At 37.5% G+C, this 25,190-nt stretch overlaps 1 pseudogene; it reads left to right on the top strand.

The window, feature by feature from the left end:
- The first annotated feature begins 587 nt into the window (after window positions 1-587).
- LOC132507489 (dystrobrevin beta-like) lies at window positions 588-7,670 on the top strand (annotated as a pseudogene).
- The last annotated feature ends 17,520 nt before the right edge of the window (window positions 7,671-25,190 follow it).

Below are 25,190 nucleotides of genomic sequence, written 5' to 3'. Positions count from 1 at the left end.
ATAGAGATTCTCATTGAGGAGCTAGGAAACGCCAGTTGATTACAAGAGATTTGCATTGTGAGATGGGGTCACAGTCGGATAGTAATTTTATAGCCAAAAAAGGAAAAATTTATTGTGCACCGACCTGAGTGGTGGGGAGGTAGTCAAAAACTGATACAAACATTTGGGCTGGAGAAATTGACTCCGGAAGTCGTTACACAGAATCCTACGGCGGTGGCGCGTGCCCGCCCTGTGCCCGTCCCGCCCCTCACGTCCCTCGCGCCTTCGCAACCTCACGCCCCGCCCCACGCCCTTCACGATGCCGCGCCCTTCGCGCCCCTCACGCCAGTCACGCCCGTCACGCCCGTCGCGCCCCTCACGTCCCTCGCGACCTCACGCCCCTCACGCCATCATGACCTCACGCCCCTTGCGCCCCTCGCTGACTTCATGCTGTCGCGCTCCCGGCGCCATCGCGCTGGGCGGGAAGCACCGAGAGTCAGGCGCCGGAGAACGTTCGCCGCTTGTGCAGCTCAGCGAGGGCCAGGCCGGAGAAGGCGAAGGCGGCTGCGTCCCAGAGACCTGGGCGCTGCCAGCTCCGGCCCCGGAAGATGATTGAGGAAATGTCCTATGACTATGAATTGACAGATTGCAAAGCACGAATTGTACAAAAAACGATGCAGCCTCCATTTTGCTGGTCTCTGGAATATGCTGGAAGCCTTTCGAGACGACGGCCTTGATACACTGGACTCATCCCCTGAGATCAGTGTGTCCCGCCTCGGGACCGACCCTCATCCATCTACTGCCAGCGGAGCACGTGCCTTCCTTCTCATGAGTCGGCGTGGACCAGCGCCTCAGCCCCTCCTCGACTTCGTGATTGCTGCTGTGACAGTGAGGCCCGAGGCAAGTTGATGGTATTTTCTGTTAAAGCTGTGTTAGCATGTGTGGTGGGAAAATGCTGGACAAGCTGAGATATGTTTTCTCCCAGATGTCAGATTCCAGTGGCTTAATGCTATTTAGCAGGTCTGACCCGTTTCTGAAGGAAGTTCTAAAGTTCCCAGCAGCTGTCTTTGAAGGGCCATCTTTTGGTTACACAGAGCACTCAGCCTGCACCTGTTTTCCACAGCCGGAAAAGAGAATGCTGAGTATGCCTTTAGACACAGCAATGGCTGATCCTCCTCCCTGGGGCCTTGTCTGGCTACCTCTCAAGCATAGGCTTGCCCACATGGAGGCGGTCTGCCATCCCGTGGAGTGCTCCAGTTTCCGGTGTGAGGCGGAGTGTTCCCATTCCTGGTTTGAGCGTGGGATGCGTTTCTGGTACCCGGCAGTTGCCACACCCCCAGCTCTGCCAAAATTGCTCTTTGTGTGGCCATGCCAGTGTCCCTCACGGCAACCAACACCAGGTGAAGGAGCATCCCTCCTGGGTAACTGCTTTGTGTCTCAGTCTGTGTCCCCAACAGTTTGTCTGTTTCATCAGTAACAACACTAGGGCCACTTTCCTCATAGATGCCTACCGTAAGTAAGGGTGTAGTGTCATGAAATATTAACACTTATATTTATGACGGGGCTTGCAGATATGTTGTGTTTCATCACTTGATTTGAAAAGCAGAGTTTTTAAAGTATGGGGAGATGGAGTTACGATGACATTTGACAAGGTCCCTTTTATTCAGTAAATTGGAATGTGACAGTGCTCGCTTTCCAAGTGAAAGGTGTCTTCTTGTTTTAAAATTTGTACAAGGGGTACCACCCCAAAAGACTTAACTCTCTGAGCTTTAAGGAAGATTTAAAGTTCTTTTTTTCAAGCAAGTTTACTTCATGCTTATAGGGTATAAATGTTGCAAAGAAAGCTGCATGAAATGAAGTTAAATTTTTGCCTCTCAAGTTGGGGAAATACTGTATTTTACAATTGTCACGTGGATGTCTTTACTTTCTAAAATAGTCTTTTAAATAACAACATTTGGGTGGAGCTTAATGTCTGATTTTTCTGTGGTGTTTATAAATCATGTGATAAGTTCAGCACCAATCATTTTTCCTTCCCTTCTCTCAGTTTATTTCCAGAGTTTTAAAAATGTCATACTTTTATTTCCAAAAGTTTCTAGAGCCTTGTTTTAAAACCTTTTACTTTAGTTTTTGTTGGTTAGTTTACTGGAAGGTAGAAAAATATAGAGTCATAAGTATAATTCAGGATCTAAGTTCTCAGGCCTGTTCATCCTACTGGAGTTTAAGTACTAGAAAGCTTTGATAAGCGGGGCTTTTTCCTCTCTTTTTTTTTTTCGTTTTCCTAGTTAGCCTTCTTAAAAGTCAATCAAGAAGAAAGCAAGTAAGTTCATATCAGGGATTAGTTAAAAACAAAAACCAAACTTTAATCAAGTGTATACTTTACTTCCTACATTTCTGACAATGTCTTAGATATAATTTTTTTATCAGATAGCTTTTCAGTTACGGTTAAACCATATAATTTTGTTAAACTGAACATCCTATCCTGGGTATTGTTGTTTTGTAAATTCCAGTATTTTGTTTTTGGTTGAGGTGTCATTATTTTACATTTTTTAAACAAGCAAAGGGAAAAAAAATAACACTTAGTAGTTTCTTCTCTTTTTCATTGACTCGGGAGAATTTACAGATTTTCAAATAGTTACTTTTTCTTAAAGTACAAGTATCCCACTGTGTTAATTGACTTGTTAACATTTTCAACTGTTTTTGGTTAGAGTCTAACTCTTTACACTGAGGTAGCTCTTTGCCCTATTACCTTTTTAAAAATTTATTTACTTATTTATTTTTTATTTTTTTTAACATCTTTATTGGAGTATGATTGCTTTACATTGTTGTGTTAGTTGCTGCCTATTACCTTTCATAATGATTGGATTCTCTGGAATGTATCTACTGAAAATCCTCATCCTAGATTTTGGGGCTAGGAGATGAACTTGTTTTTCACTTTAGTTTGAACTTGCTCCTTTAGCTAATTTATAACTCTTATAGAAATGGGAATTTTACGTTTATTTAAAGATAAATGACTGTTTGAATATTGCTTTCTGATTTACAGAGCAGTTTTTCACGTGAAAAACTCTGTTGAATTTTTCCATTGCTCTGTAACATACATAAATTGAAGTACAGAAATCACAAGTGAATTCTTATATTTCTGTTTAAACTTCACAACACTCTTGTGAAGTAAGTCTTATTTCTATTCATTGTTATTTTTATTTCAGCTTTATTTTTTTCTAGTTTATTAGTTCATTTTGGTTATAGTGACTTAAGATTTTGGGAAAAATCAAGTATTATCAGCATGCATAATTTTGAAGCTGGTATCATAAATGTATCAGTTTTGAATTTTGACGAGTATATACATTATGTAGTAGATGCATACTGGTAAGGCCTTTTAGCAATATACGTGTGTGTGTGTGTTGTGAGTATAACTTGTTTTCAAGATTAGGACTATGTGCAATACCCTTGTTCTTTGAGGAAGATATCAGTGAATTTTGAGGCTGATGTGAGTAAAGAAGTTTCCACTTAACAAAAAGATGTGTAATCAGTTAAGTAGTAATTTCTTTGAAGATTGTACACTGTATCTGTACTGATATTTTGAATGAATGTTTCTCTGTGTTCACAACAGATGAATTTAGCGTGCATTTAACCAGCTTCTATATGAATTTACATTGTAGATTTGATATGTCTAGTGTTGGTGTTTGGAAGTTTGTTTTGATTTTTCCGAAAGTTTTCTTTAATATTTTATCTAAGTAACTAGCAGTATAATTTCTTATTCTTCTAGTCATTGATCCATTCATTTGCCTTTATTATAGAAAAAAAAAAGCCACACGATACTGTTAAAAAAACGAAAGAATCCTAGGAAGAAGCCCTCATCGTAGTTGTAAAGCATGAAGCATGATGGTGGCTAAGAGGCCCTGATATAGAAGCTCAGCAATTTAAGGAATAAAATGGCATTCCACAAACAAATAATAGGGTAACTTTATTCTGTTTTATCCTAGAAACGCTCAATTAAAAATTAACATTTTCTGGTCATTCCCTGGAAGTCCAGTGGTTAGGACTTGGCGCTTTCACTGCTGGGGCCCGGGTTCAGTCCCTAGTTGGGGAACTAAGATCCCACAAGCTGTGGGGCATGGCCAAAAAAAAAAAAAATTAACATTTTCTATGCACAGTATCTAAAACGTGAATCCTCTAGATCAGGAATAGACAAACTTTTCCTGTAAAGAGTCAGAGAGTAAAGATTTTGGGCTTTGCAGGCCATACTGTCTCTGTCACAGCTACTCCATAACAGCAGAAAAGCAGCCATAAAAAATTGGTAAATGAACAGAGATGGCTATGAGCCAACAAAAATTTATTTACAGACCCTGAAATTTAAATACCCTACAGCATCACAAAAAATTATTCTTATTTTGATTTTTTTCAATAATTAAAAAATGTAAAACCATTCTTAAATAGTGGGCTGTACAAAAAGAGGTGGCAGGCTGGATTTTACCATTAGGATATAGTTTGCCAACCCTTGGCCTACATGTTTTTCAGTAGGGTTCCTCCCCTGCCACCAACAGTAGAATAACTTTGACTAGACCTAGTTATAATGAACCTCATAGATGGCTAGGAATAGAGTTCTCCTAACCTAAGTCCAAAATGACATTTTATCATTCTAAACAAAGTATCCCAAAATAATAAAGAATTTGTTATATCTTGAGAAAACATTTTTTAATAACATGTTTTAATAACATTAAGTAAACTTGTCATATTCTCTGTTGGAATTTTTGGAAATAAGCACCAAGATATCTTATATGTAGATAAGGCTTTGCCTTCTTTAAAATTATTTTGAAAAAATCTTAATTCTCCCTCATTTTAATCTGCATGTCTGATTTAAATGCTTAATGATTCTGAGAATATTGATTGAGAATAATTTAACCTTTTTAAACTTCTTAGTTTTATACATAGCAGTTTCTCATTAATATGTAAACATTTATAAAAGTTTGAAAGTAAAAATCATATGGCCTGAACTTTGCTATTCACCTTTCAGTATGTAAAAGGACATTCAGTATCTTATTTTTAAGCTCTTCAACCTATATGCAAATAGCTATTTACCAAGTTATTTTAAATAATGTAACAAAATGCCTAAACCCTCCAATCAAAATACAATGCCAGGATCTTGACCTACATCTAAATATTTAGTCTTCTTATGTGATGTACGAACATTCTGAATTTTATGTTTATCATTTCATTATTTCCCAAGTATATAATTGGTGCACATCTACGTATATATATAGGCAAAAATATATTTTTTTATGTTTTAACTTTGTACAAGAGGTATCACTCTTTATTCAGTCCTTTTGGACTCTACCCACTGACTATAGTGGCACTAAGATTTACTATATATGATATTTCACTGTAGCTTATTCATATTGACTACCTGTAAAATATTCCATTGTGGGAATATAGCACAGTTTATTCTTTCATTTTCCCATTTAGAAGAAATGAGGTTTTTTTGCTATTATGAGAACAGCATTTCTATGAATATTCTTACATATGTCTCCTATTAATATTCAAGAGTTTCTCTTAGATATGTATCTAGATGTTGAATAGCTAGACCATAGCATATATGAGTGTTCGACTTCAGGAGGAAATGTCAGAATGGTTTCATAGTGGCTGCATAGTGGTTTCAAACTTCTATTTACTACTAGCAATGTATAGCAGATTCTGTTGACCCACATCTCTCCTACACTTTGAACAGAATTTCTCATTTTGCCAGTAGAATGCTTATAAAATGCTATTTAAGTGTGGTCTTTATTTGCTTTTCCCTGAAGACCAGTAATCTTGAACTTCTCTGTTTATTCCTTCGGCAATTTTTCTTTTGGGATATTTGTGCTTATATATTCTTCTTGATATTGATCTAGTTGTGTGTATGGTGAATGTCTTTTTCCAGTTTGTAACTTAGTTTTGAAATGTTTTTAATTTAAAAATTAATCTTTGTGAATAAAAGTGATTAACCTTACTATTTTAAGTTTAGTAATCTTCTCTTTTATAGAAAATTGTTTTCATGCATTATTTAAGACACCACATGTATGCTGAACTATAAAAATATTCACTTATAATTTTTTTCAGTGTTCAAATGTTATCTTTTTTTAGATTTAGTCCTAAATCCATATGGAAATGATAGTTTTAAATGGTGTGAGGTAGGAATCCAGCATTAACATTTTTCCGTATAAATTATTTTTCCAACTCAATTTATCGAACCATCTCTTCATTCCTACTCATTTGTCATACCACCTCTGGCCTATGTCTAATATCTATGCCTACATGGGTCAGTCAATTTCTGATTGACCAACTGGTTAATTTGCTTCTTGTACACAAAAACCACCCTGTCGTATTTGCCATTTCATAAAGAATCATAGTAATTGTTCTGCTTTTACACACACATGCTTGCATGCACAGGTGCACACACACACACACACACACACACACACACAATTCTTGGACATTTTAGAATTGTCTCAAGTTCTCTGACATATCCTATTGGAAATTGCATTGAATCTAAGGATTAGAGAGAAATGATATCTTTATAATATACTTCTTATATGAACATAGTTTACCTGTTCATCTATTTAGTCTTCTTCAGTATTTCTCAATAAAGTGTTTATAATTTCCCCAGGAAAGTTCTTAAACATATTTTTGTTAGATTAATTCCTGATTATTTCATATTATCTCTTAGTCTCATAAATGGCATACTTCCTTTATTACATTTTCTAGTTATTTACTGCTGATATACAGAAATGCATTATAGTTTCTACATTAAGTTTATACCCAGCTTATAATGCATACTCTCTTATTGTCTTAAATAACTTATCCATGTATTCTTTGGGGTTTTCAGTGTAAACTTAAATATAGACACAATTCATTAATTTTGGCTCTCTTCATTACTTTATAAAGTATCTAGGGCTTTAACTTTCTAGGTTCATACCATTTTACAGCCCTCCCCAACTTTGATACATACAGTTTTCATAGCCTTTCAATTCCAAATATTGTTTAAATTTTCATTATGATTTCTTCTTAAACCCATGCATTACTTAGGAGGCTATCTTTGTTTCCAAATATTTAGGGATTTCTTTTTTTTAGTTTACTCTTTATTATTTAATTCTAAAGTAATTATTTTGTTATCAAAGATCTTGGTCTGTATTATATCTATTTTTTAATATATTGAAAGTTTTTTTATTTCCTAATACCTAGTCAGTTTTTTAAATGCTTCATATTTGCTTAAAATTAAATGTGTATTATTTCACTGTTAAATACATAAATCTCTTGTACGTTATTTTAATTCTATTTTAAACACATGGTCCATCTGTTCTAATATTTCTGCTTCTGTTCAAATCTGTTACCTTGCAGATTTTTTTTTTTAAATGATTGTGCCCCTCCAGTGTCTTCGTGAGTTCATTTTACCCTAGGAGGAGAAGTGTGTCTGTGGGATAGAGAGTAATTTACTCTGCCTTTTTATAACTTGAATCTCTGCAGCAAAGGGACCAGCAATTTTAAATGACCTTAAACATATGAAAAGAGATAAGGGAATTCGAAACAAGAGCATAGAACAGCCTAACTACTGTCTGAAGCATTTTGCATGGGGTGAACTTGGACCCATGCTCAGTGGACAGAGAACAGATAAGCCCAAGAGTGGCCCTGTACCTATGCACAGCCCTAAGAACAGATAAGTCCTATCTATCAGAGAACTATAGTCAATTACTCACCTTCCTAAAAACAACTCTTAGGTCTGATTTTCACCCTTCTCCTAGAACACCATGATAAAATTCAGATTTTTACTTCAGGAGGTCTGGGTGGGGCCCGAGATTCTGCATTTCTCACAATTTCCAAAGTGATCATTATGCTGTTGGTCCTAGACGTCACTTCAAGTGGCTGGGCTAGATTAAAATTCCCCAGTTTAGAGGAGAGAATCAGAAAGCAACTGCCCTAAAGCCATTATTGCCTACTGGTTTTCTGTTTTTTTTTTTTTTTTTTTTTTTTTTCTCATTTCCTCTCAATAAGAAAATGAGGGCTTCTGCACTGTGTTGACTTTATGTATTCCGAAGAACACCTGGACCAGAGTTCTTGCTCAGGGCAAATGTGGAGGCCAACAGGGCAGGGTCAGAGGCAAAACAAATGCTTTCAGCAGTTCTCCTATTTTACCACTGCTGTGCTGGGTTGACTCCTGACACTGCCCTGCAAATCTCTCTCTCTCTCCCCCCTCCCCCCACCCCCACTCTTCTCCATCTCTCTTTCTAGTTCCTCAGTAAATCTTGCGAAGAGGAGACAGCCAGCACACAAATTCAGCACCTTGGTCAGGGCCCACTGGCTAAACAGACTTGGCAACTCATAGTTTAAAAACTGGCAAATAACTCCCTGTATCCTTTCAGCTATGACTTATTTCCCTCCACCCTTTTACAGTTGGTCTTTACAAGAGTTGTCTATTACTTGCCTGTATTTTTTCTCACCTCTTGCTCACTTTTTAACCCTTCTAAATTGTTTCTTAAAATCCATCACCTCACTAAAACAGTTCTAGCAAAGATCACCAATGACTACATGACACTAAGAACAACAGGCAATGTTTTAGTGTAATGACTAAATTGAAGACTACTAAATTGAAGACTAAATGGATTGACTAAATTTAGACTACTGCCTGTGGAAGATTTGTGAGGATGAAAAGAGTTAATGAAAATGAAACTCTTAAAACAGTACCTGGCACACAGTAAATACACAAAAATATTAGCTATTATGATCTGACTTTACTTTTTGTCACTATTCAACTCTGTTGAGCATTACTTGAATCCTAAAACACTTCTCTTTGGCTTCTGGTAACATGTTCATCTTATTTTATTTCAACTTCTATTGTTATTTCTTCTTTGTCTCTTTTGCAGGCTCATACTTCTCTAGCTGGCCATCAGATGTTAAAGATCCTCAAGTCTAGATCCCATAATCACCTTTTATCTCACTCTAAATGTTTTCCCTAGATGTTCTTATCTTACCTGTAGCTGCAATTACCACCTCTACACAAATGACTTCTGTTTATCTTTATTCCAAGCCCAGAGCTTTCTTTTGATCATCAGACACATATATAACTGCATTTGAAATTACAGGAGCACCTCAAATTCAGCATGTCCAAAACTAGATCCATCAACGGTCCTCACTCTAAATATGGATTTCTTCCAGATTTACTATGTCAGTAAAAAAACATCCTTTGTGTAAGCCAGAAACTCACATCAGCATGCAGTTCCCCACCAATCTCTATTGCTTTTACCTCTGATGTGCCTTTAGCATCCGTGCAGTTTTTTCCATTTGCACACCACCTGGTCTAAACTTCTCTCTTCCCTAGCTTCAACTAACTGTTGATAGAGAGCTTCTTTACCATCTACACACAACCAGTCTGAATCCTTCCAAATTGTTTATCTCATCACAACCAGATCCATCTTTTAAAAACATAAATCTGACCATGATACATCTCTCTTCAAATCGATCAATGACTTTGCATTGCACTTTGGCAAATAGAAATGTCTTAACTTTACCTATGAGATTCTTTATGAGCTAACCTCTACTTTCTTTTCCAGCTTTGCCTGAAACCACACAACTTTGTTCTCTCTTAACCAACCATACTGATTTCTTTGGTCATCTCTTCTTTCTTGCCACACTCCTTCTCCCTACAAAATCATTGTACTATCCTCTCTGTAATGTTAATACCTCCTCTCTTGACTTAGATAACACCTACTCAGCCTTTTGAGTTCGTCTCAATTCAAGTGTCTCTTCCTCTAGAAATACTTTCATAATTTCTCACTTATTCAAATCACCCGATATAAGTTTAAATAGCTCCATGTGACCCTCAATATAGTACATGTCACAATTGCAATTTTATCTTTGCCTGCATGATTATGTGATTTGCATTATATCCTTTCTTAGATGAAAGTTACATTTGGATAGAAACCATGAATTTAACAGAGGGACTGGCTGTTAGTGTGCATTCAATAAATGCACTTTGAATAAAATATTATAGATAAAATGAAAGTAATGAATGTGCATTTCCAACAGCAAAACTGCATTGATTACAAGGAAGGTTACCAAGTTATCAATGAAATCTAGCAGGACTGGTTCTAGGATTGATTTTTTCCCATGCTTTCCATGGCCTCCTTTGTTCTCCACCACTTTGCTGTTTCACGTTTCTTTCTGGATAGATAGACAGGTAGATAGACAGACAGACATAGATATATATGTAGATGTACAGGGATCTCTATCTCTGCCCACTGATGTTCCATTTTATTTTATATAGAATACAGTTGACTAGGGGTGAATGAACATAATTAAACAGAAAGTGCATGCTTTCTACAGTTGATCACTAGGCATGAATCCTGCTAAAGAAAATGAAGTTGAAATCTTTTGCATTTGACACTGTGTTGCTTTTTCTTTTCTTTTTTTTTTGTCTTTGTAGAGGATTTTTATGAATCTGAAGAATTAGAAGCTTATTTAAAGACCAAAAGGGAATTCCCTGACAGTCCAGTGGCTAGGACTTGGCACTTTCACTGCTGGGGCCTGGGTTCAATCCCTGGTTGGGCAACTAAGATCCCACAAGTAGCCTGGCACAGCCTAAATAAATAAATAAATACCAAAAAAAATCAATGTAACTTCCTCACCTAGATACTGTGTTTAAAGATGTTTCATGTTACAAACTCTATATAGCTAAGCAAACACTATTCGTTTTACAAGAGAGCTGGTTTTAAATTGAGGAATCAGGGTGATGGCCAAAACCAGTTTCTGACTTCTGGAACTATAAAATTCGTTAGGTAGTGGCATACTTTTCAGCTGATTAATTTTTTTTGTAGCTGGGACATCTGCTGTCATTTGAAAACTGTCCAATATGAATATCTGAAGCAGATGGGAACAGCATGGAAGATGTCAGGTTGGCTTGTGGTTATAAGTAATATTTGCTTCTTTTGGATAAGCCTTTATACTGAACAGGCTCTCATTTTTAGCTTAGGCAATGGTCACCAATCACAGGTAAAAGTAGGCTTGGTAGCCCAGGAGACGAACTACCTTCCATGAAGCAGAGTCTCCAGGACACTACATAACATTGTTTTGATGCTCACATGTTGTATGATTAAACACTTGGTGAGATCTTGGGGTTGCCAGCTGGACATGATTTGACACCCTTATTAATCTTGAGAAATGTTCCCACTTTTATCCAATTAGAAAAATTTTGGAAAAGCCCTCATGCCATGTGTCTCTGTTGCTTTCAGCAGATAATGCCAGCTGGCAGTTTTCTTTTCATTAACTGAACTGAGTCTTTGAGGATTATTTCAGTGTGTTGTAAATTCACGGGTAAAGATGGTCAGTGGAAAGTGGATATTGCCTCTTATAGGCACCTAAAAAATATTGGAAATCTTTAGAGATCTCCAGATTCCCTCAAGCCACAATATAGTATCTCTCCTTCTGTGATTGGTTTCCCTTTGAAGCCTGGCCATAAACCTCAATTCCTTGCATCTAGCTTGCTGGTAGAAGTACTTGACTTTGCCAATGTCATGATCATCTATGGCAGGGGAGTAAAAGAGCATGAAGTTCTTTTAAAAGAGCCTAAAAATTCAGTCCTTCTAGAAGGAAGTTTGCATGGAGTACTTACGATGGTCTGAACCTTTTTCTAGGTACTGATACATTAAAAGAGAGTGTCTGCTCTTCAAGATCTCACAGACTAGTAAGGCCTCAGACATGGAAAAAAAAATTGAATGCAGCAATTTTATAATAGAAATTTGTAAAAATAATTATGAAAATAAAGGGGAGAATCTGGGAAAATAAACTTCTATTTGAGTCTTTAATAATCAGAAGAATTCATTAAGGTACAAAAGTGAAGGGAACATTATTCCAGGCAGGAACAAATGTATACAGGTATAAGAATGTACTTTTGGGACTTGCCTGGTGGTGTAGTGGTTAAGAATCGCCTGCCAATGCAGGGGACACAGGTTTGAGCCCTGGTCCAGGAAGATCCCACACAGCCCTGGTCCGGGAAGATCCCACATGCCGTGGAGCCAACTTAAGCCCGTGCGCCACAACTACTGAGCCTGTGCTCTAGAGCCTGTGTGCCGCAACTACTGAAGCCCACGCACCTAGAGCCCATGCTCTGCAACAAGAGAAGCCCCCGCAGTGAGAAGCCGGTGTACCTCAACAAAGAGTACCCCTCGCTCGCCACAACTAGAGAAAGCCGGCATGCAGCAACGAAGACCCAACACAGCCAAAAATTAAAAAAAAAAGAAAAAAAAAAGAGTGTACTTCTGACCATTAGAAATGCATCAGATGAATGAACAGACAGACAAGGAACATTCCAGGTCTGTGTTTCACAAACTTTGTGGCCTCAGAACACCTTTACACTCAGATATTCTTGGGAATCCCAAAGAGCTTGTTTTACATAGGTTTTATCTGTCAGTATTTACCATATTTTAAATTTAAACAGATATTTTAAAAATATGTGTCTTAATTCATTTAAAAGATACACACATAACATAGTAATGTAAATAGCATTTTATGAAATAATTATGTTTATTAAACAAGAAAAAATAGGAAGAGTGGCATTACTTTATATTTCTGAAAATTTATTTTATTTCTTGGTTAATAGAACACAACTACATTCTTATATCTGCTTCTATATGCAAGCAGTTGCACTATGTTTTTTGCCTGAAATATATGGAAAAAAATCTGGCCTTGGCACAGATGGGTAACTGGAACGAAGAGGAGCTTTTTAATGGCCTTTACAGATAATTGTGGTTATTCTTCTTTAATTCTACATGAAAATTCTACAGGTGGCAGGTTTAAAGGTCTGTTGCAATGACAAATCTAAAATTATACTAATAAACTGTTCATAGTTACCTTAAAATCCATTGATCTGTCTTGCACTGTGAATAGAACTCGTACCCATGAATCATTTTGTAAAATCACAGATTGGCCATTTGGAAATATTGGCTTACTTGTGTTATGCAGATCTTCTACATGTTGACACATTTCCTTATTCAATAACAAAAATTACATTTGTTAATATTACCACTAATCTCATCAGAAAGTCACTAGTATTTATTGAGAAGCTGTTGAGTTCACAGTGGCAGATACAGTCTTCCAGAATTCCATTTTTTGCTGTTAAGATTGAATTTTATCAGTTTTTTCCTTAAAGCAACAAGCCAAATCTGAATACCTATAGTTTGTCTATCAGTTGTTCTTTCAAGAAAAACAATGTTCCAGGAAATACAGTGGCAAGTGCAGCTTGCAGCTCAATCTTATAAGTGCTCTTCCTTAAGAAAACCATTGTACTTGGGTACGCAGCAGAAGTACTTAATGTAAACTTCCCATTTTATCATCTAGAACATTAAAAAAAAAGCATGTAGTCAATATTAAAAAAGTATGACTCAAGGATCAAAATATAATAAAATTAGTAATTTCTACTGCCTCATCAAGGACATTCTTACATGAAACTAGCTAACTAGCTTTTTTTTTCTTCTTTTTTTCCTGCGAGTGTGTGGAGGAAAATATACAATGGCTGCTTATACAGTCTGGTGCCACTGTCCTGATTTGTGCTTACGCACCACCAGTTTTCACCACTACTGTTTCTGAACCATCCATGTAAATCCAGCACAATAAAAAGAGCAAATAATTCCCAGTTTTGACCTTGGAGGCCCCCTGAAAGTACACCATTCTTTAGAAACTGCTGTTCTACATAAAATTATGAAATAGCTAGAAGAAAGGAAACATAGGAGAAAAGTAAAATTTATTGAGCAGTCACTATAAATTAGGGACTAAAGAACAGTAGTCATAATTCATTTGGTTAAGAATAATTAAAATTATTTTTTAAAAATTAAAACAATTAGACAAACAAAAATAGAACTCTAACAAATTAGCTGAGGCAAAAAGGGACTGTACTGGCTCACATAAACATCCTGAGGTCAAGTTAGGGGAGTCCCAGGAGCTCAAGAATAATTGAAAATGGAGAAACACACAGCATCAGGCTACTCTCCAACTCTCATCTAGCCTTGTGGGAAAGGCTTTATTTTCTGAGCAGCTCTTCCTGTGAAGTTGGGGCCCTTGGCTGCTGGCAACTCTGGGCTCATCTTTCTAACTCTCATCAGGTATGAAGAGACTTTCTTCCATTATTAATTCTAATATGAAAAATTTAGGTCAAAGACTGATTCATCCTGGGGAGTATGCCATCTGCGTGGCCAGGATGGCAGGGGAGAAGTAGAATGGAAGATGGCTTCTGTGATTGGTGGGGCCCACTGGAATCATCTGTTTGGACTCAGGAGAGGAACAGTTCCAAGAAAATAACGTGGGGGTTGTTTTCAGGAGAAAGGAGATCTTCTGGGCAAATTAAACAGGTTAGTATTAGAAAGATAAATAGATAGATCGTTAGATATGGATCGTCAGCCAAATTGTGAGTCTGCTGGATTTTGAAAATGAGGAACCTAATTGTCAGAGAATTTAAGTAACTCCCAGCATCACAAAACTGTTAATTCAGGGAGCTGCTTTTGAATACCTGCTTCTAAAGCTTCTCACTTTGTGGTGCTGCTTCTTAATGAGAACAGAATGGGTGTGGATGATTCAAAGGGTCCATCTGTCCATAAAGCTCAGAAAAATCTGAGGTTTATCAATACATCTCCTTACTTAGCACTGCTATCTTAGCCCGATATTAGTATTTTTATATGTATTAATGATTTGATGTTAGAAATGATGGATTCATGCATGATTAGACGTGTGGTATAAACTTTCTGTGATAGCTCATCCGGAAAGAGTTGCTGTAATATCAGATGGCGCCGTATTAATTACTAATAGCTGTCGGATACTCACTACGTGTTGAAATCCAGGTTAGCCACTTTGTACATATTGTGATGATTCTTTCAACAGCCCCATGAGCCAGATAACTGTCATCACCACCCTTTCATGGGTAAGGAAGCTGACTTTCTGGAAGGTTAAATACTGCCCCCGCTCCCATACATCACGTACCCACGCACACTCTTATTCAGGATAGGCTAGATTACGCTGAGCAAGCAAACAGACCAAAAAGCTTGGTGCCTTGAAAAAACAGTTTTATTTCTAGTTCCCATTTCCAGTTTATTGTAGGTGAGAAGTGGTGTGCTGTTTATTATAGTCCCTCAGGAACTCACTCTGAAGAGGCAGCCAACACCTGAGAGGGAGAGAGATTTCTGCAGTGTTACACTGGTATTTCAGTGCTCCAGCAGAAAAGCGATGCATGGCTCTAAAATGTGCAACTCCAGCCAGACCTAGTTACATGGCCCCACTCAGCCCCAATAGGTATAGAAAAGCAAACCTACGACATGCCCAGAAGAAGAACTGAGAATATTTGACAAACGAAGAACAAACATCAGAAGCATCTCTTCCCATCTGCCTGAAATTATGGTGTCTGGAATCTCAATGTTCATTTCTTCAACTGAAGGCATTATTGTTCCATAAGTATAAATTGCCATGAGAGAATAGCACACTCACCTGTCATCTAATTAACAATTAGGTTTAAATTACCCGATAAGCTACAATATGCTTTGAATATATATGGGAATTATTTTCATGATATGGAATGATGCTGTGGTGACAGGTCTGGCATGCAGTGTCCCATGAGCCACATGCATGCATAGACCCCTGAGTTGGATAACAGGAAGTAGGAATGAGAATACAAGTGGGATGTAGATTGATACCAAGGTCAAACTGTTTACTTTGCAGTTTTTTCCTGCACAGTAAAACTTACAAGTACTTTTGCCACTAAAGTTCCTTTGAGCAATCTTCCCAAATTTAAGCTTCAAGGTCAAGTTGTCCTCTCAGAGTGGAGTCAGGGGTCAGCATCATTTTCCTGGCATCATTGTGTGAAAATAAGTACTGAGTGATGCCAACTAGGGAAGCTCACACAAGCCCTGGTGCCCAGGCTTTACTGGGGTTCCATCACTTAGGCATAGTTGACCACCCATGTGGCTCATCTCTGAGTCCAGCCCCTCTAAAGGTTGAGCTGATGTTGTGTGGCCCAAAGTTCCCACCCTAAATCATACTGTTAGACTATCTGGTGTGGGTGGCCAGCTCCTACCCTAAATCATATTGTTACATTCATATCAGGAATGACGTTCCAAGGGTTCAGAGATTACCTCCCAAAGGCCAAGGCCAAAGACCAGAGCTCTCCATGGACAAGGTTAAATTCTTTACTGCACACACACACACACACACACACACACACACACAGAGACTATACCCAAATCTTTCACACTTGAAACCCATTCATAAGTAATATATTGTCCACTGGAGGGAAAAATGGAACAAAAGAAAAATGATATTTATTGTGACCACCAATAACAACTTCTGTAAATACTCCCCTTTACTGGGAGGATTTTGCAAAGAAACAGCAGCTATTCCAACTTTTTTCAATAATGTATCACACAGTCAATCCCAGAAAGTAAACACTAAGAAACACTCCTAATTATCTTTAAAATGAGTGGGGTTAGTTATGGGCTCTTCACTATTTTAAGGGAGCTGACACACTGAGCTTCTGTACTCTCCTTCCCATTGACCTAAGTCACTCAGTCTCTCGAGACCTTTGGCTTTACTGTGAAGTTCAGGGCATGCCACTGCTGATGAATAAATTAATGGCATAGAGGAATCAAAGTCAAAACTAGCATGAAATCAGTATCCCACTGCTCACTATCTTGAGGGAAAACGAAATTTATTAAGAAATCTGTTGATGAGAGAATCTACTCTGACAAAAATTTTGGTTTTCTTTTTAGATACCTTTGGCATAATAATGTCATTAACCCCGTGCTATGTCAAAAGCATAATACAGCCCTTACCAAATAATTGTTACTGTGTGGTCACCCCAATATTTATGGTCTTTAAGAAATAATAGCTTGACACAAAGGAAAGTTTTAGATGTGACATTGTATTGATGACCTTTTAAATTGACTTTATTTATGTTCATGTGTGGAGACTCTAGATAAAGGGTTGGGGAGCTGTTACATTTTAATGCAGCTTCTAAGGATCCATCCTAATGTAGGATTCTGAGGAATCCAAAGGAAGAATATTCATCTAAATGGGCTTCAGATAATAGTGGTGCTAAGAGCCAGTGTAATAAGGAAGTACCCTCTCAGAAATAACCAACACATCCAAAATATATATTGTCAATAGCTCTTTGGAACTATTATTATTCCTTAGAGTATGCTGTACCAGGAAGATTTCTAAGAGAAAAATAGCAGACTTGGAGAAAGGAATATCGTGTGACAACAAAAAATTTAAGTGTAATTATTATTAGGACTGCTTCCCATCTGTTTCTTTTTCTCCCATTTTCTCTAATATTTTTATGTGTATTCATTTTTATAATTAAGAAATGTTTATTTCCCAATTAATTTCTTTTGCATCTTATAAACAGGTTATCTCAAAGTAGAGTGGGGATAATTTATATTTGAGAAAGGCCATTTAAAGTACGTGGTAAACACATGCCTGGAAGAAAGGGTGTTCTAAGATGTATCCAATAATCACAGATAAGAAGAAGGTTAGGAAATCATAATTTAACATTATGACTCTAGACTTTATTTTCTTTCAAACAAAAATCAGACAAGATGTTTACATCTTCTGCACACCTGCCTTTGCATATATTGCCAATTTTGATATTTAGAATCCTTCTTATAATGTAAATAAAATAGAAAGTAAATCCTTTTAGAGTATAGTGCAGTAAAGATTGCCTCTTCTAAAGTAGTTTCGTGCATTGTATCGGATTAAATAACTTCAGCAAGTCATGTTTCTCTGTGTTGGTTGCTAGGAAATTCAGAGGTAATAACTTTCTGTTATCAGTCTCTTTGTGGTAGTGTTTCTCCCTCTGGGGGAATGTGACCTTCAACAACACAAGGACATTCAGACCCTCTCGTTAAATCTGAAAATAGGCCCTGGACATCGGAAGAGAGAAATGACTAGATATTTCAGACTTTATCCTGTCACTACTGCTATATCCTTGGTTCACCATGCCTGAACCTAGGCAAGCAGGATGTTTCCATTAAAAGAGGTAACCAAATACTGAGAGATAGCAAAGAGAAAATAAAGAATTGGTGTAAACATTAGTAGCATTTTGTCTTACAACTTGCCTGTTTCAGATTCTGCTAAAATCTATTTGCTACCAACGTCTCTGAACTCCCCCTCATTCTGCATCCTCTTCCACAAGGGAAAAGATGATCTGTCGCATGTATTCTTCATTGCCTGGTGAAACTTTGGATGTTCTGATATTTCTTTTATTACATTTTTTCCTTCAATATTTTCTTGACTTCAGTCTTTATTTTCAACTTTCACGTGTGTGTTTATATTATAAAATGTTTCAAGTTACTTCTCAAGTAAAGAGAGACTAAAATACAAGTAAATTGACACAGAAATTGAGAGCCTGACTAAATTTTTTTTTAAACCCTTTTTTGTTGTTGTTGGCCTCCGTGCATGGCTTGTGGGATCTCAGTTCCCCGACCAGGGATTGAACCCAGGCCACAGCAGTGAAAGCCTGGAATCCTAACCACTAGGCCACCAGAGGACTCCCTATATTTTTTTATCCTTTTTTTTTTCCAATTGAAGTACAGTTGATTTACAGTGTTGTACTATTTTCCACTGTGTAGCAAAGTGGCTGAGTTATACACAAATACACATTCTTTTTTTAATATTCTTCTCCATTATGGTTTATCCTAAGAGATTGGATATAGTTCCCTGTGCTATACAGTAGGACCTTGTTGTTTATCATTCTAAATGTAATAGTTTGCATCTACTAAGGCCAAACTTCCAGTCCATCCCTCTCTCTCCCCCCTCCCCCTTGGTAACCACAAGTCTGTTTTTAATGTCTATGAGTCTGTTTCTGTTTTGTAGGTAAGTGCATTTGTGTCATATTTTAGATTCCACATATAAGTCATATCATACGGTATTTGTCTTTCTCTTTCTGACTTACTGCACTTAGTATGATAATATCTAGTTGCATCCATGTTGCTGCAAATGGCATTACTTTGTTCTTTTTTATGGCTGAGTAGTATTCCATTATATGTGTGTGTGTGTGTGTGTGTGTGTGTGTGTGTGTGTGTGTGTGTGTGTGTACCACATCTTCTTTATCCATTCCTCTGTCGGTGGACATTTAGATTGTTTCCATGTCTTGGCTGTTGTAAATAGTGCTGCTGTGAACATAGGGGTGCACGTATCTTTAGGAATTATGGTTTTGTCTGGGTATATGCCCAGGAGTAGGATTGCTGGATCATATGGTAACTCTATTTTTAGTTTTCTGAGGAACCTTCATACTGTTTTCCTTAGTGGCTACACCAATTTACATTCCCACCAACAGTGTAGGAGTGTTCCCTTTTCTCCACACTCTCTCCAGCATTTGTTATTTGTAGGCATTTTAATGATGGCCGTTCTGGCCGGTGTGAAGTGGTACCTCACTATAGTTTTGATTTGCATATCTCCAATAATTAGTGATGTTAAGCATCTTTTCATTTGCCTACTCGCCATCTGTATGTCTTCTTTGGAGGAATGTCTCTTAAGGTCTTCTGCCCATTTTTCCATTGGGTTTTTCTGTTGTCAAATGTATCAGCTATTTGTATATTTTGGAGATTAAGTCCTTGTGGGTCACATCATTTGCAAATATTTTCTCCCATGCCATAGGCTGTCTTTCTGTTTTGTTTTGTTTTGTTATGGTTTCCTTTGCTGTGCAAAAGCTTGTGTGTTTGATTATCTCCCATTTGTTTATTTTTGTTTTTATTTCTGTTGCCTTGGAAGACTGACCTAAGAAAACATTGGTACGATTTATGTCAGAGAATGTTTTAGACCCTGGCTAATTTATAATGCTAATGAATGCTTCCTGAGGGGTTGAAGCCTCAGTTTCAGATTGGACTGGCAGAGCATGTAAATGCCTTATGGTTACAAAATTCCAGAGACCCTAGGAGATTTGGTCTAAAGGAGTGAACAGTTTACAGTCCATCTCCATAATAAAGAATGTAAAATTGTTTTGCATCTCTGTGAAATAGCAATTCAAAGTAAGGGTAAACTTGATCTGTTTTCTATTTCAGTGTTTCTTGCTTTACTTAATTAAGACACGTATTCTCTCTCATATCCTGTTTTGTTTTGTTGTTTTAGGTCGTCTTTTTTGAAGTAGGTAAGAGGAGGTAGGATACAACATTCAGAAAACTGAGTCGTATATGTAAATCGTTCTTCTAGGGGCAAAGTCTGAGATTTTGTCCTGCTACTCATGCAACAGAGCTGAGAAAAATTCTATATATTCACTATATTCTAATATGTAACAATGCTACTTCATTTTAATAACTTCATCAGATCCTAATTTCTCCCTGGAAAGAGCTAGGTGACAGCATGACATTGCTCAGTGGAAGATTTTCTGTTTCTCATTGTATTAGACAATCACTACATAGTAAACTGAATGCCAGAATGGCAAAGGAGGTAAACAAGGCTATAAGCCCAGCTTTAGAATGGGAACTTTACCTTTGCTGTGACACAGAACAACAATAATCTCTTGATATTTATTATATCAAAACTGCATTATCCCTCTGGACTATTACTGTCATAATGGGCTATACATTTGCTTCAACTTCACTTACCTCAGTGATACATCATTATTTGCTACGACTGCTGCGCTTTCCACAAGGAGAGGGAAAAAAAGTGATTAATACGTGAGCTCCATCCCTAATCAAGAGCAAGTGAGAATGCAGGGACAGAGAGCAATGTGTTCTCAATTCCAGTGTCTTTGATGTGATTCTTTGCGTGTGTTTAAAAGACACCATCCAAAAGGGAATAAACTATTTAAAATGTGTATGTATTTTCAGACTATTATCAAAATCAATTTATTAAAAATTTAACATTACCTATATAAAATGCATGTTATTTTTAAAATATAAGTTCTATAACTTCTAAAAAATCTGATCTTCTTCAGTGCATGTGACCTTAAAATTATATATGTATGGGCGTCCCTGGTGGTGCGGTGGTTGAGGGTCCGCCTGCCGATGCAGGGGACGCGGGTTCGCGCCCCGGTCTGGGAAGATCCCACATGCTGCGGAGCGGCTGGGCCCGTGAGCCATAGCCGCTTGGCCTGCGCATCCGGAGCCTGTGCTCCGCCACGGGAGAGGCCACAACAGTGAGAGGCCCACGTACCGCAAAAAAAAAAAAAAAAAAATTATATATGTATGTATGTGTGTGCATGCATGTATGTATATATTAATATATAGAAATATGTGTGTGGAGATATATGTATATATCCAAATACATATGTGTATGTGTGTGGATATATATGCACACTATATATAATGTATCCACATGCCTACATACTTATGGTTATAATGCCTTACTGCATTTAAGAATCATAAACACTGGCTGCTGATACAAAATTCCAGCCTTCATTAAATTCACTCAAACATTTACTCATTTACTCATCCGACAACTAACTTACTCAACAAATATTTATTAAGCTTTTTGTGCAAGCCGTTAAGCTCATTGATGGATTTTAAAGTGATTAAGACTGGTGCTTGTCCAAAAAGAGGTTACAATCCATTAAAGGAGATAAGGCAACTATACAAGCAACTATTATGGAAGCAAGAATAATTAAGAACCATCTGATTGGTGCCAATGGAGTACTATTCTTTCACATAAATGGAAATTGGAAAATTTTCATGGAGGAGGTGACACCTAAGGTATGTCAAACAATGAGGACAGTTCTAAAGGTTAAAGGAGAAGATTGGGACATTCAATCAGTGACTTAAGAAAATGCAAAGAGATAGGAAAGAAATTTTGGTTGAACTTAAGTGTCATCCAATTTGGTACAATGTTACCTATATTTTAGGAACTATTATGAGAGATGAAGTTAGAAGAGGCAATTAGGTTCAGATGGTAGAGGATCTTAAATGTATGGCCAAAGGGTTTAATCTTCAATTTATAAGCAGAAGGGAGTAATTGGAGTCTTCAGATCACTGAGTAAAACGAACATACCTGGCTTTGTGGACTTAGGCTAACGGTGGCATAAACAATAGATTATTATAAGGAGAAGCCATCAAGCAGTAGGCTTGTGTCTGGGTCCACATGAAAGTGATAATAAAGGGTTGGATGATGATAGTGTGGAAATGTAAAGGAGAGGCAGCATGCATGTGTCTGTGTGAGCACAAACATGCATGCTTTTGGCATGGGGTTGCTGTTACAGACATAAGGAGCAGATTGGGGTTTTTTTTGATAGTACAGGTTTAGGAGAAGTCAATAATAAATTACTTCTAAGCATCATGCTTGGGCAACTTAGACTATAGTAATGTCATTAACAAATATTGTAGGATAGGGAAATCAAAGGAAAACAGTTATAGAGAAAAAGAGGGAAGTTCTGGACTGAAGGATGGAAATTCTCTTTACTTAGGGGTCACTTTCGTTTTATTAAAAATTGTTAGGAAGTGCTCAATACCTGTTTTATGGATGAAAACTCATAGTTTCCTCTTGATGTGCTTCTTTTAACAATTTTTACCTTCACTTTGAAATTATCAATATTGAATCTAATGTACTGAAACTTATCTATTGTTTTATATGTGTCTCACCATTCCTCCACGGAAATCCCCAAAAAGCCCAAGTGGGAATTATTTTACAGATGCATGTTTTACACCTTTTCAAGGGGTAAACCACTTAAAAGGATCCTAAAACCAGAGAGGCCCAGAGGCAATGTTCTCAGAGCCCACCCCATTTCACAGTTGGCCCTTGTCTTACTTTCCCTTTATTTTCCTTCCTTATCATGCTGCTTCTGAATCTACTGTTGAGCTCTTTTTGTACTTTTGGGCCAATCTTCCTGAGGCAATCCTGTAGAGTATGAGAAGCACAGTAAGAGCTAAAGTAGGACCAATGTGCCAACGTGTTATCAGGACCACATTCCTTTTGGAGGTTTTCAGTGAGAATACATTTCCTTGCCTTTTCAGCTTCTGGAGGCTACACACATTCTTGGTACATGCCCCTTCCTCCACCTTTGAAGGCAGCAAAGTGGCATCTTCAAAGCTCTCTCTAACCCTCCTGTCACCCTCTTCCACCTATGAGGACTCTTTTGATTGCATGGTACCTGCTTGAATCATCCAAGATTATCTTCCCATCTCAGGATCCTTAAATTAATCACCTTTCTAAAGCCCTTTTGCGATGCAAAATCACAGTTTCAAGGATTAAGACTTGGATATCTTTGAGGTGGAGGTAGGGGCATTATTCTGCCTGCCACTTAGAATCCTTAGTGGTAGAACCCAGGAATCTGCATGTTCATGAGCTGTCCAGGTGAATTTGTGCAAGTATGGAGGCTTGAGCTGTCAAAAGATTGTAAAGCCAGGCTTGTGGTCTCTTTGGCAATGTAATTCCTTCTAAAGTGTAGTACATTTCATAACTAGTACTTCCAGTCAGTTCCATGTGCTATTCTCCATCGTCAAATTACCTTTCTAGAAATAGATATTGTGTCTCCATTATTTTTCTGATTCCTTGCCCTATCTCTGCCTCTCTAGCTCTTGTCTCAAAACCATCTGAAACATAGGCTGGGAAGGAGAGGAAACAGCCTTAGCTCCCACTGTTTGGGAATTAGGAGCATTTGGTTCTCCAGCTGTGCAAGGAAATACCCCAACTTTCCATTTTCCCTTCTGTATATGCCCTCAAACCTGCAAATTTTTGCTTGAGTTCACCTTACATGGAATATCTTAACTAAAAGCAGGAAGCCAAGGTCAATGCTACACATTCCCAGCCACTTTTTCTAGAGCTGCAAGCAGTCACATGATCTGCCACGTAAGTTAGTAAAGTTAGTACAGGTGACTGTTGCACCTAATGCAAGACCAAGCTTTGTTAAATTTCAGAGTATGATATCCATTTCAACAGTTCCAGTCATCCAGCAGTACGCCAGTGTCTTATATCTCTATTATTAGAGCAGCATCTCACTTCAAGATGCCTATTTCTATCTTAAATAGAGTAAGCAAGACTGCAGCAGCAAATAGTCCAAAAATATGTGTGCGGCTCATTACAACAGAAGTGTATTGCTTTATGATAGTCTGATGCAGATGTTCCCGGTCATCAGTGGTTTTCCTCCACACAGGGATTTAGAGACTTAGGTTCTGTCCACCTTGTGCCTCCAGCATCCTTAAAGTTCTCATCCTGATCTGCATCCAACCAGTAGAAGAAGAGAACCAGGGAAGAACAGAAAAAATAATGCATATCATTTCCACTCACATTCAACTGGGTAGAACTTGGTGTCATGAGTTAATGGCATATCTAATTTCAATTAAATCAGGGAAATGTAATCTAGGCATATTCAGAGGAAGAAGAAATAGATTTGACTTTTTTTTTTTTTTGGTAAACAGCTAACAGTCTCTCTCATATCATCAGATGATTATATGTCTTCATTTAGGTTATTTCTTGTAGCTTGTAAATAAATAGAAGCTTTTTTCAGTTCATGTAAATCTATCTGTAATATATTTCATATAGTCCTAGACACATAAGGAAATTTTACAAATCTATTCTGATAATTTTTTTAAGAAGTTGGGTCAGACTCTGGTTTCTAAAAAGGTAAGGGAAAAAAAAAAACTTTCCAGTCTGGTCTCCAGAAACATTCTTCCCTGAAGTCCCACAAATGCCGTAAGCTCACACTATGAATTGCTACTCACAGAATGACCTCCTGAAGTCTGTTGCAGGACAGAGATTCTCTAAATTACCAGAATCACTCGGAAACAAAATTAACAATGTGTGTCTAATTAGAAAGTCTATTCCAGTCTATTCCAGTCTACCTAGCTCCTTACCTTCTCCTCTGAGTTAGTCCCAGGTGTTCTGGAGGTACAAATATAGACTTAGGGATTGGAAATGTGCTTGGGGGTACCATCACATTTCAGCATTTATTCTCTGTCTAACCTTATTGAATCACTTGATTCTTTATACATTCTGTTAGTTTCTTATGCCTATTGTAACAGATTGTCACAAACTTGGTGGCTTCAAACAATAGAAATGTATCCTCTCTCTCACAGTTTTGGAGGCCAGGAGTTTGAATTAAGTATCACTGTGCTGAAATCAAAGTGTTGGCAGTGCTGTACTCTCTCCAGAAGCTCTAGAAGATAATCTGTTCCTTATTTCTTCCAGTTCTAGTGACTTCCAGCATTCCTTGTCTTTTGCCACATCATTCCAATTTTAAAACCTCTCTGCTCTGTCTTCACATCATCTAATTCACTGTGTGC

Source organism: Lagenorhynchus albirostris, chromosome 16, assembly GCF_949774975.1.
Source record: "Lagenorhynchus albirostris chromosome 16, mLagAlb1.1, whole genome shotgun sequence".
NCBI lineage: Eukaryota > Metazoa > Chordata > Mammalia > Artiodactyla > Delphinidae > Lagenorhynchus > Lagenorhynchus albirostris.
This window is presented reverse-complemented; position numbering and strand designations above follow the sequence as displayed.